We start from the raw sequence: 11,271 nt of genomic DNA, 5'->3' as shown, positions 1-11,271 counted from the left end.
ACAGGCAACATCCGCACTGAGCTAAAAGCTAGAGCTGCCGTTTTCAAGGAGCGGGACACTATAAGAAATCCCGCTATGGACTCAGACAAACCATAAAACAGGTAAAGCGTCAATACAGGACTAAGATTGAATCCTCCTACACCGGCTCTGACACTCGTCGGATGTGGCAGGGCTTGTAAACTATTACGGACTACAAAGGGAAACCCAGCCGCGAGCTACCCAGTGACGCGAGCCTACCAGACGGGCTAAATGTATTTTATGCTCGCTTCGAGGCAAGCAACACTGAAGCATGTATGAGAGCACCAGCTGTTCCGGACGACTGTGTGATCACGCTCGCCGTAGCCGATGTGAGCAAGACCTTTAAACAGGTCAACATTCACAAGGCCGCGGGTCCAGACGGATTACCAGGACCTGAACTCAGAGCATGCGCGGACCAACTGGCAAGTGTCTTCACTGACCGAGTCTGTAATACCTACATGTTTCAAGCAGACCACCAAATAAAATAAAATAAAATTGTATTTGTCACATACACGTGTTTAGCAGATGTTATTGAGGGTGTAGCGAAATGCTTGTGCTTCTAGTTCCGACAGTGCAGTAATATCTATCAAGTAATATCTAACAATTTCACAACATATACACAATACACAAAAATCGAAGTAAGGAATGGAATTTAAGAATATATACATATATGGACAAGCAATGACAGAGCGGCATGGACTAAGATAGAGTAGAATATTATAGAATATAGTATATACATATGAGGTGAGTAATGCAAGATATGTAAACATTATTAAAGTGACTAGTGCTCCATTTCTTAAAGTGGCCAGTGATTTCAATAGGCAGCAGCAGCCTCTAGTGTGCTAATGATGGCTATTTAACAGTCTGAGGGCCTTGAGATAGAACATGTTTTTCTGTCTCTCGGTCCCAGCTTTGATGCACCTGTACTGACCTCGCCTTCTGGATGATAGTGGGGTGAACAGGCAGTGGCTCGGGTGATTGATGTCCTTGATTATCGTTTTGGCCTTCCTGTGACATCAGGTGCTGTGCCTAAGAAAGCGAAGGTAACCTGCCTAAATAACTACCGCCCCGTAGCACTCACGTCGGTAGCCATGAAGTGCTTTGAAAGCCTGGTCATGTCTCACATCAACACCATCATCCCGGAAACCATAGACCCACTCCAATTCGCATACCGCTCCAACAGATCCACAGATGACGCAATCTCAATCGCACTCCACACTGCCCTTTACCATCTGGACAAAAGGAACACCTACACTATCAGTCAAAAGTTTGGACACACCTACTAATTCAAGGGTTTTTCTTTATTTTTACTATTTTTTACATTGTAGAATAATAGTGAAGACATCAAAACTATGAAATAACACACATGGAATCACGTAGTAACAAAAAAAGTGTTAAACAAATCAATATACACCACCGTTCAAAAGTTTGGGGTCACTTAGAAATGTCCTTGTTTTCGAAAGAAAAGCACTTTTTCTGTCCATTAAAATAACATCAAATTGATCAGAAATACCGTATAGACATTGTTAATGTTGTAAATGGCTATTGTAGCTGGAAACGGCTGATTTTTAATGGAATATCTACATAAGAGTACAGAGGCCCATTATCAGCAACCATCAGTCCTGTGTTCCAATGGCACGTTGTGTTTGCTAATCCAAGTTTATCATTTTAAAAGGCTAATTGATCATTAGAAAACCCTTTTGCAATTATCTTAGCACAGCTGAAAACTGTTGTGCTGATTAAAGAAGCAATAAAACTGACCTTCTTGAGGCTAGTTGAGTATCTGGAGCATCAGCAATTGTGGGTTCGATTACAGGCTCAAAATGGCCAGAAACAAATAACTTTCTTCTGAAACTAGTCAGTCTATTCTTGTTCTGAGAAATGAAGGCTATTCCATGTGAGAAATTGCCAAGAAACTGAAGATCTCGTACAACACTGTGTACTACTCCCTTCACAGAACAGCGCAAACTGGCTCTAACCAGAATAGAAAGAGGAGTGGGAGGACCCGGTGCACAAGAAGGCCAGTTTTATTGCTTCTTTAATCAGCACAACAGTTTTCAGCTGTGCTAACATAATTGCAAAAGGTTTTTCTAATGATTAATTAGCCTTTTAACTTGGATTAGCAAACACAACGTGCCATTGGAACACAGGACTGATGGTTGCTGATAATGGGCCTCTGTACGCCTATGTAGATATTCCATTAAAAATCTGCCATTTCCAGCTACAATAGCCATTTCCAACATTAACAATGTCTACACTGTATTTCTGATCAATTTTCTGTTATTTTAATGGACAAAAAAATTGCTTTTCTTTCGAAAGTGACCCCAAACTTTTGAACGGTAGTGTATATTTTATATTTGAGATTCTTCAAATAGACAACATTTGCCTTGATGACAGCTTTGCACACTCTTGGCATTCTCTCAACCAGCTTCACCTGGAATGCTTTTCCAACAGTCTTGAAGGAGTTCCTACATATGCTGAGCACTTGTTGGCTGCTTTTCCTTAACTCTGCGGTCCGACTCATCCCAAACCATCTCAATTGCGTTGAGGTCGGGGGATTGTGGAGGCCAGGTCATCTGATGCAGCACTGCATCACTCTCTTTCTTGGTAAAATAGCCTTTACACAGCCTGGAGATGTGTTGGGTCATTGTCCTGTTGAAAAACAAACGATAGTCCCACTAAGCCCAAACCAGACGGGATGGCGTATCGCTGCAGAATGCTGTGGTAGCCATGCTGGTTAAGTATGACTTGAATTCTAAATAAATCAGATAGTGTCACCAGCAAAGCACCTCCACACAATATCACCTCCTCCTCCATGCTTTATGGTGGGAAATACACATGCGGAGATCATCCGTTCACCCACACCGCGTCTCACAAAGACACAGCGGTTGGAACCAAAAATCCCCAATTTGGATTCCAGACCAAAGGACACATTTCCACCGGTCTAATGTCCATTGATCGTGTTTCTTGGCCCAAGCGAGTCTCTTCTTCTTATTGGTGTCCTTTAGTAGTGGTTTCTTTGCAGCAATTCGACCATGAAGGCCTGATTCACACAGTCTCCTCTGAACAGTTGATGTTGAGATGTGTCTGTTACTTGAACTCTGTGTAGCATTTATTTTGGCTGCAATTTCTGAGGCTGGTAACTGTAATGAACTTATCATCTGCAGCAGAGGTAACTCTGGATCTTCCATTCCTGTGGCGGTCCTCATGAGAGCCAGTTTCATCATAGCACTTGATGGTTTTTGTGACTGCACTTGAAGAAACTTTCAAAATTCTTGAAATGTGGATGATGGACTGTTGTTTCTCTTTGCTTATTTGAGCTGTTCTTGCCATAATATGGACTTGGTCTTTTACCATATAGGGCTATCTTCTGTATGCGTTCAACACCATAGTCCCCACAAAGCTCATCACTAAGCTAAGGACATCTCCCTCTAAAACTGGATCCTGGACTTCCTGACGGGCCGCTCCCAGAGGGTAACGGTAGGCAACAACACATCTGCCATGCAGATCCTCAACACTGGGGCCCCTCAGGGGTGCATGCTTAGTCCCCTCTTGTACTCTCTGTTCACCCACGACTGCGTGGCCAAGCACGACTCCAACACCATCATTATGTTTGCTGACGACACAACGGTGGTAGGCCTGATCACCGACAACGATGAGACAGCCTATAAGGACAGATACATGTCAGTGTGGTGCCAGGACAACAACCTCTTGCTCAATGTGAGCAAGACAAAGGAGATGATCATGGACTACAGGAAAAGGAGGGCCGAACACGCCCCCATTCACATCGACGGGGCTGTAGTGGAGTGGGTCGAGAGTTTCATGGTCCAAACACACCAAGAAAGTCGTGAAGAGGGCAAGATAACGCTTTTTCCCCCTCAGGAGACTGAAAAGATTTGGCATGGGTCCCCAGATCCTCAAAAAGTTATACATCTGCACCATCGAGAGCATCCGACCGGTTGCATCACTGCCTGATATGGAAACTGCTTGGCCTCCGACCGTAAGGCTCTACAGAGGGTAGTGCCTACGGCCTAGTACATCACTGGGACCAAGCTTCCTGCCATCCAGGACCAATATCCTTGGCAGTGTCAGAGGAAGGCCCAAGAAATTGTCAAAGACTCCACTCACCCAAGTCATAGACTGTTCTCTATGCTACCTCACGGCAAGCGGTACCAGAGTGCCAAGTCTAGGTCCAAAAGGCTCCTTAACAGCTTCTACCCCCAAGCCATAAGACTGCTGAACAATTAATCAAATGGTCACCCGGACTATTTGTATTGACACCCCCCCCTTTGTTTTTACACTGCTGCTACTCGCTGTTTATTATCTATGCATAGTCACTTTACCCCTACCTACATGTACAAATTACCTCGACTAACCTGTACCCCCGCACATTGACTCGGTACCGGTACCCCCTGTAAATAGCGTCATTATTGTTATTTTATTGTGTTACTTTTTTATTTTTATTTTTTACATTAGTTTATTTATTAAATATTTGTTTAACTTTATTTTTCTTAAAACTGCATTGTTGGTTAAGGGCTTGTAAGTAAGCATTTCATGGTAAGGTCTACACCTGTTGTATTCGGCGCATGTGACAAATAATATTTGATTGATTGATTTACCCTCTCTCATTGAAGCCACGGAAGTTCAAGGCCAACCGCGGTACTGCAGGCATTGTTAGCAGAAAACAGGATACCCTTTATAGTGAATTTAGAAATGGCGATCTTCGTGGTCAATCTTCGTGAAAAAAAAATAAAAAATGAGAAGACGATCATGGTACCAATAATTGCTTCTAATACACCAGATGTATGCCCTTGAACCAATTATTTTTTAAATCGCACACAGAAGAAGTTATAAGGATAATTGAGTTGCTAATGGAAGCCTGCAGTACCCCGGTTGGCCTTCAGTTTGAGTTACACAATGAGAGGAAGCAGCACTGAGCTAGCCTGCAACGTCACTTCCTGAGTTGCTCAAACTGCGCATGTTCTGTTTCCATGAGACGCCATCTTGACCGTCTTAATTTGGCTTCAATGTGCTATTGAGTCTTCACATAAGAATGAATGGTGTCATGTGATCAGTGGCTTTGTCCATTCATATATACAGTCATTGACACACACACACTGCCAGACACAGCTGTTGACACTTTGAACAATTTATGGTGATAATCTCCTTATCTCTTCACAGAATCTCAATGAGCCATGTATCCTTCCCCACTATCCCACAACCCCCTAAGGTGGAAACACTCCAAAACCTTAAGGCACTTCCACCGTGTCCCCGTTTGTTTATCTCCCCTCCCCTTTGGATCATGCCTCCACCATCTTGTCATCTCCTCACAAAATATGACCCTCCCTGATTGGTTCTTGTATGTTCTCATGTATCTGACCTCTTGCCGGCAGAGAACTATTTGAGCGAAGAGGCCAATTTGTGACCTCACTTGCTCCTCCAGACCATTAAGGGAGGTCATGGCACGTAACAGGAAAGTCTTATTGGACTACAGCAAATCACTTTTATGTCATGGGCCATTTCGTATGTTGAAGGTTGTAAGGCCTTCACAAACTTGTTGTCTTTTAGGTACATTTTGAATGAGCATTGAGAAACCATCTTAAAACTGAATGAAGATTAGAGATAAAAAGGCCTCTAACCACTTTGATAACTTTGGAAGGAAAAAAACTACTAATGTGGGCCCCACCAAATTCAAAGAATGAAATGGCATGGGAGGCACTGGTCTCTTAAAGAGGTAAACGTTTCAATTTCCCAGCTTGTAGATGTGGAAATGTAGGTAGCCTATATACGCTACTCAATGACAAACCTATCTAGGCATACACTACCAGTCAAAGGTTTTAGAACACCTACTCATTCAAGGGTTTTTCTTTATTTTTACTATTTTTTTTACATTGTATTATAATAGTGAAGACATCAAAACTATGAAATAACACATATGGAATCATGTAGTAACCAAAAAAGTGTTAAACAAATCAAAATATATTTTATATTTGAGATTCTTCAAATAGCCACCCTTTACCTTGATGACAGCTTTGCACACTCTTGCCATTCTCTCAACCAGCTTCACCTGGAATGCTTTTCCAACAGTCTTGAAGGAGTTCCCACATATGCTGAGCACTTGTTGGCTGCTTTTCCTTCACTCTGTGGTCCGACTCATCCCAAACCATCTCAATTGCGTTGAGGTCGGGGGATTGTGGAGGCCAGGTCATCTGATGCAGCACTCCATCACTCTCCTTCTTGGTAAAATAGCCTTTACACAGCCTGGAGGTGTGTTGGGTCATTGTCCTGTTGAAAAACAAATGATAGTCCCACTAAGCCCAAACCAGACGAGATGGCGTATCGCTGCAGAATGCTGTGGTAGCCATGCTGGTTAAGTGTGACTTGAATTATAAATAAATCACAGACAATGTCACCAGCAATGCACCCCCAAACCATAACACCTCCTCCTCCATGCTTTACGGTGGGAAGTACACATGCGGCGATCATCCGTTCACCCACACTGCGTCTCACAAAGACACGGCAGTTGGAACCAAAAATCTCAAATTTGGACTCCAGACCAAAGGAGAAATTTCCACCGGTCCAATGTACATTGCTTGTGTTTCTTGGCCCAAGCAAGTCTCTTCTTCTTATTGGTGTCCTTTAGTAGTGGTTTCTTTGCAGCAATTCGACCATGAAGGCCTAATTCACACAATCTCCTCTGAACAGTTGATGTTAAGATGTGTCTGTTACTTGAACTCTGTGAAGCATTTATTTTGGCTGCAATTTCTGAGGCTGGTAACTGTAATGAACTTATCCTCTGCAGCAGAGGTAACTCTGGGTCTTCCATTCCTATGGCGATCCTGTCACGATTCAGACAGACGACCAGAGGACTACAATTGCGTCACACCAGAAAGTTTATTAAACTTAAGGGAAAAGGGAAGTAGGGAGTGAATGAAGGCTCCAGGGGTAACAGGGATCCCGTCCAATGCGCTGGGTCTGTGCCCCCCAGTGGCAGCGATGCGTCCTATGAAGCCGGTGGTGGGTGGTCCAGAAGTCCTGGGGGAGACACAGACACAACAGGGCGGAATGAAACCAGGCAGCAGTACAGTTCAAGGGAATCCAAAATACGTAGTAGCAAGGCAGAAGGCTGGTCAGAGTTACCGGGATTGAAGAGTAGTCAGGAGTCGTAATGGCAGAAGCAGGTCTGGATCTCCTAAGGCAGAAGAGTATCCAATAAACAGGCAGGTCCGGGGGTCACAAAACCAGGGTGAGCCAGAAGCGCGAGCAAACAGGTTCCGGGTGTGAGCTTTGCAGACGATCTGACACCGGAGAGCTGAAAGACAGGGCCTTAAATACTGGGAGAGGTTAGTGGGTAATGCAGCGCAGCTGGCAGAGTAATTAGAGCCGAGCAGAGCAGGGACAGGTGGAGCTAGTTAGGCTGAGTAGAGAGAGGGAGGTGAGCAGAGTGGAAGATAGTGGAAACCAATTAAGGTGGTAACCCGGTGGAGTGAGAGGGCTCATGACAGAACCCCCCAAGGGACGGCCCCAGAAGTCCCAAGAGCAACACCACGCCGGGCGGGAGGAGGGGAGCCGGAGGAGGGCTAGAACTCCTCCGAACGGTCCAGTGAACGTCCTCATCCTCGGAGGAAGCCGGAGGGCCGTGGTCGGGAGATGGGACAGGTCCCGAGACAGGATCAGGCACAGGACAGGAAGCCGAGCGGGCCGGACGGTTAGGGACCCCTCTGGGGCGGCCCCTACGGATTGCAGGTTGATCAGGATGCCGTTGGTGGAAAGCGGTGATGAGAGTCCTATCCACAATCCGACTAGCTGGCACCCAGGTCCTTTCCTCAGGTCCATAGCCCTCCCAGTCAATGAGGTACTGGAGACCCCTACCCCTCCGTCTGGACCGAAGCAGGCGGCGGACGGTGTAAACCAGACCACCATCGACGAGCCGTGGAGGAGGAGGACCAGGCGCAGCAGGGACCAGCGGACTCTCATGGATGGGCTTAATCTTAGACACATGGAAAGTGGGGTGCACCCTCAGGGAATTAGGCAGTTGGAGCCGGACAGCAGTTGGGCTAATCACTCTTATGATAGGGAATGGGCCAATGAACCGAGGTGCCAGCTTCTGCGACTCCACCCTGAGTGGCAGGTTCTTCGATGACAACCATACCCTTTGACCAACATGGTAGGTGGGAGCAGGAATTCTCCGACGGTTGGCCCCGGTAGTGTAGCTGGCAACGGACCTGAGGAGTGTGGCTCGGGCTTGTGACCAGGTGCGGCGACATCGACGGGCAAAAGCAAGTGCAGATGGGCAAGTAACCTCCTCCTCCTGGCTGGCAAATAGAGGAGGCTGGTATCCATAAACACATTGGAAAGGGGACATACCGATGGCAGAGCAGGTCAGAGAATTGTGTGCGTACTCCACCCATGTCAATTGCTGCGACCAGGAGTGGGGGTTGCGTGAAGTCATGCATCGCAGTGCCTTCTCGAGCTCCTGATTAGCCCGCTCTGACTGCCCATTGGATTGGGGATGGAATCCGGAAGTCAGACTGACTGTGGCTCCCAGCAGGTGACAGAACTCCTTCCAAAAAGCGGAGGAGAATTGTGGACCACGGTCAGAAACAACATCCCTTGGCAGTCCGTGGATCCGGAAGACGTGTTCCAGGACCACCTGGGCGGTCTCCTTGGCGGTTGGGAGCTTGGGGAGGGGAATGAAGTGTGCCATCTTGCTGAAACGGTCAACGATGGTGAGAATGACGGTCATGCCACTTGAAGGGGGCAGCCCCGTGACAAAGTCAAGGGCGATGTGAGACCAGGGACGTCTGGGCACAGGCAGGGGCTGCAGCAATCCGGCTGGGGGCTGGCAGGACGACTTGTGTTGGTTGCAGATGGGGCAGGCTTGGACGAATTCCCGTACATCCTTCCTCAGAGAGGGCCACCAGAACCTCTGGGCGAGCAGGTTGTAAGTGCGGGTGGAGCCAGGGTGACAAGCTAGGCGGGAGTCATGTCCCCACTGAATGACCTGGGACCTCAGGTCTTTGGGGACAAAAAGGCGGTCAGCTGGGCAAGTGCTGGGACCTGGCTGGTTACGGAGAGCCTCCAGCACCTGTTCCTCAACAGCCCAGGTCAGAGCTGCAACGATGCAGGGACTTGGCAGAATCGACACAGGGTCCTTGGAGGGGGTGTCATCCTTCTGGAATTGACGGGAGAGGGCGTCTGGCTTGGTGTTGCGTGATCCAGGCCGGTATGACAGAGTGAAATTAAACCTGGTGAAGAACAGGGCCCAGCGGGACTGCCTGGAGTTCAACCGTTTGGCCGTGCGGATGTACTCCAAGTTCTTATGATCGGTCCAAACGAGAAATGGAATGGTGGACCCCTCCAGCCAGTGACGCCACTCCTCCAAGGCAAGCTTCACAGCCAGCAGCTCACGGTTCCCTATGTCGTAATTGCACTCAGAGGGGGACAACCGACGTGAGAAAAAGGCACAGGGATGGAGCTTCCTATCCTCCGCAGCCCACTGAGAAATCACAGCACCAACTCCCACATCCGAGGCGTCCACCTCCACAATGAATTGCCGGTCCACATCAGGCATCTGGAGGATGGGAGCGGAGGTGAACCTCACCTTGAGGGTACTGAAGGCTTTGTCGGCTGCTGGGGTCCAGGTGAAGGGTTGCTTGGTGCTGGTTAGAGCAGTGAGAGGGGCAGCAACGGTACTGTAGTTCCGGATAAACTTCCTATAGAAGTTAGCAAACCCCAGAAACTGTTGCAGCTTCTTTCTGTTCTCCGGAACTGGCCACGAAGTGACTGCTGATACTTTGGCAGGATCCATCTGGATACTTCCTTCTGCCACTATGTACCCCAGGAAGGCCACTGTCTTGACGTGAAACTCACATTTCTCTGCCTTGGCGTAGAGGGAATTCTCCAGAAGACGATGAAGGACTTGCTGGACATGGCGGGTGTGTTCAGACAGGTTTCTGGAGTAAATTAAGATGTCATCCAGGTAAACGAAGACAAACTTGTTTAACATGTCCCGCAGTACATCATTCACTAGAGCCTGGAACACAGCAGGAGCATTGGTGAGGCCAAAAGGCATAACCAGATACTCGTAGTGGCCTGTTGGTGTATTGAATGCGGTTTTCCATTCATCTCCCTCCCGGATCCGCACTAGGTGGTAAGCGTTTCTGAGATCCAACTTGGTAAAAACAGTGGCTCCCTGGAGCAACTCAAAAGCAGAGGTGAGCAGAGGCAGAGGGTAACGGTTTTTCACTGTGATGTCGTTGAGTCCCCTGTAGTCGATGCAGGGGCGAAGAGATCCGTCCTTCTTCCCCACAAAGAAGAAGCCAGCACCAGCAGGAGATGAAGATGAACGGATTAATCCTGCGGACAGAGAGCCATTGATGTAGTCCTCCATGGACTTTCTTTCAGGAGCAGACAACGAATAAAGACGACCCCTTGGAGGAGCTGTTCCAGGGAGGAGGTCGATGGCACAGTCGTACGGTCGGTGAGGGGGCAGAGATGTGGCTCTTGCTTTGTTAAACACCTCTCTGAGACCATGGTAGCATTCTGGGACATTGGAGAGGTCCGGAGCGGAGTTAGTAGGTACTGGCCGAGGGGGTAGTGCGGCAGCAAGCAGGCAGGTTCGGTGGCAGTCCTCTCCCCACTCCCTGATCACCCCGGTCACCCAGTCGAGCTGAGGGTTGTGCCGGGCGGAGCCATGGGTAACCCAGGATGAGGGGTTGGCCTGGAGAGGGGAGCAGGTGAAACTGGATAGTTTCTTGATGGTTTCCGGACAGACCCATCGAGACCGGGGCCGTGACATGAGTGACCGATCCGAGTAAGTGTCCGTCCAGTGCCCGGGCAGGAATAGGAGGTGTCAAACGGAGGTTCTCCAGTCCCAGTTGGCGTGCCAGCTTGACGTCCATTATGTTGGCTTCGGCGCCAGAATCCACCAGAGCAGCCAGGGTGTGAGTTGAGTCAGAGAGGCGGAGGTGAACTTGCAGCAGGGGTTTGCGGTCGGAGGACTGGATGGTCATTGAACTTGACCGGACTCCCCTACGCCCGGTGAGCTTCGGCCCTTTAAAGGGCAGGTTACCACACGATGTCCATCACCTCCACAATAGAGGCAGAGGTTTGAGGTGAAGCGGCGCTGGCGCTCTGCAGGAGTGAGGGAGGCTCGCCCAATCTCCATAGGCTCAGACTGATCAAGCTGACCTGGGTGAGTGGCAGTAGATGACAGGAGCCCAGTCGGATCTCTCCGAATGCCGGTAGTAG

The sequence above is a fragment of the Coregonus clupeaformis genome, chromosome 1 (assembly GCF_020615455.1).
Source record: "Coregonus clupeaformis isolate EN_2021a chromosome 1, ASM2061545v1, whole genome shotgun sequence".
Taxonomy (NCBI): domain Eukaryota; kingdom Metazoa; phylum Chordata; class Actinopteri; order Salmoniformes; family Salmonidae; genus Coregonus; species Coregonus clupeaformis.
This window is presented reverse-complemented; position numbering follows the sequence as displayed.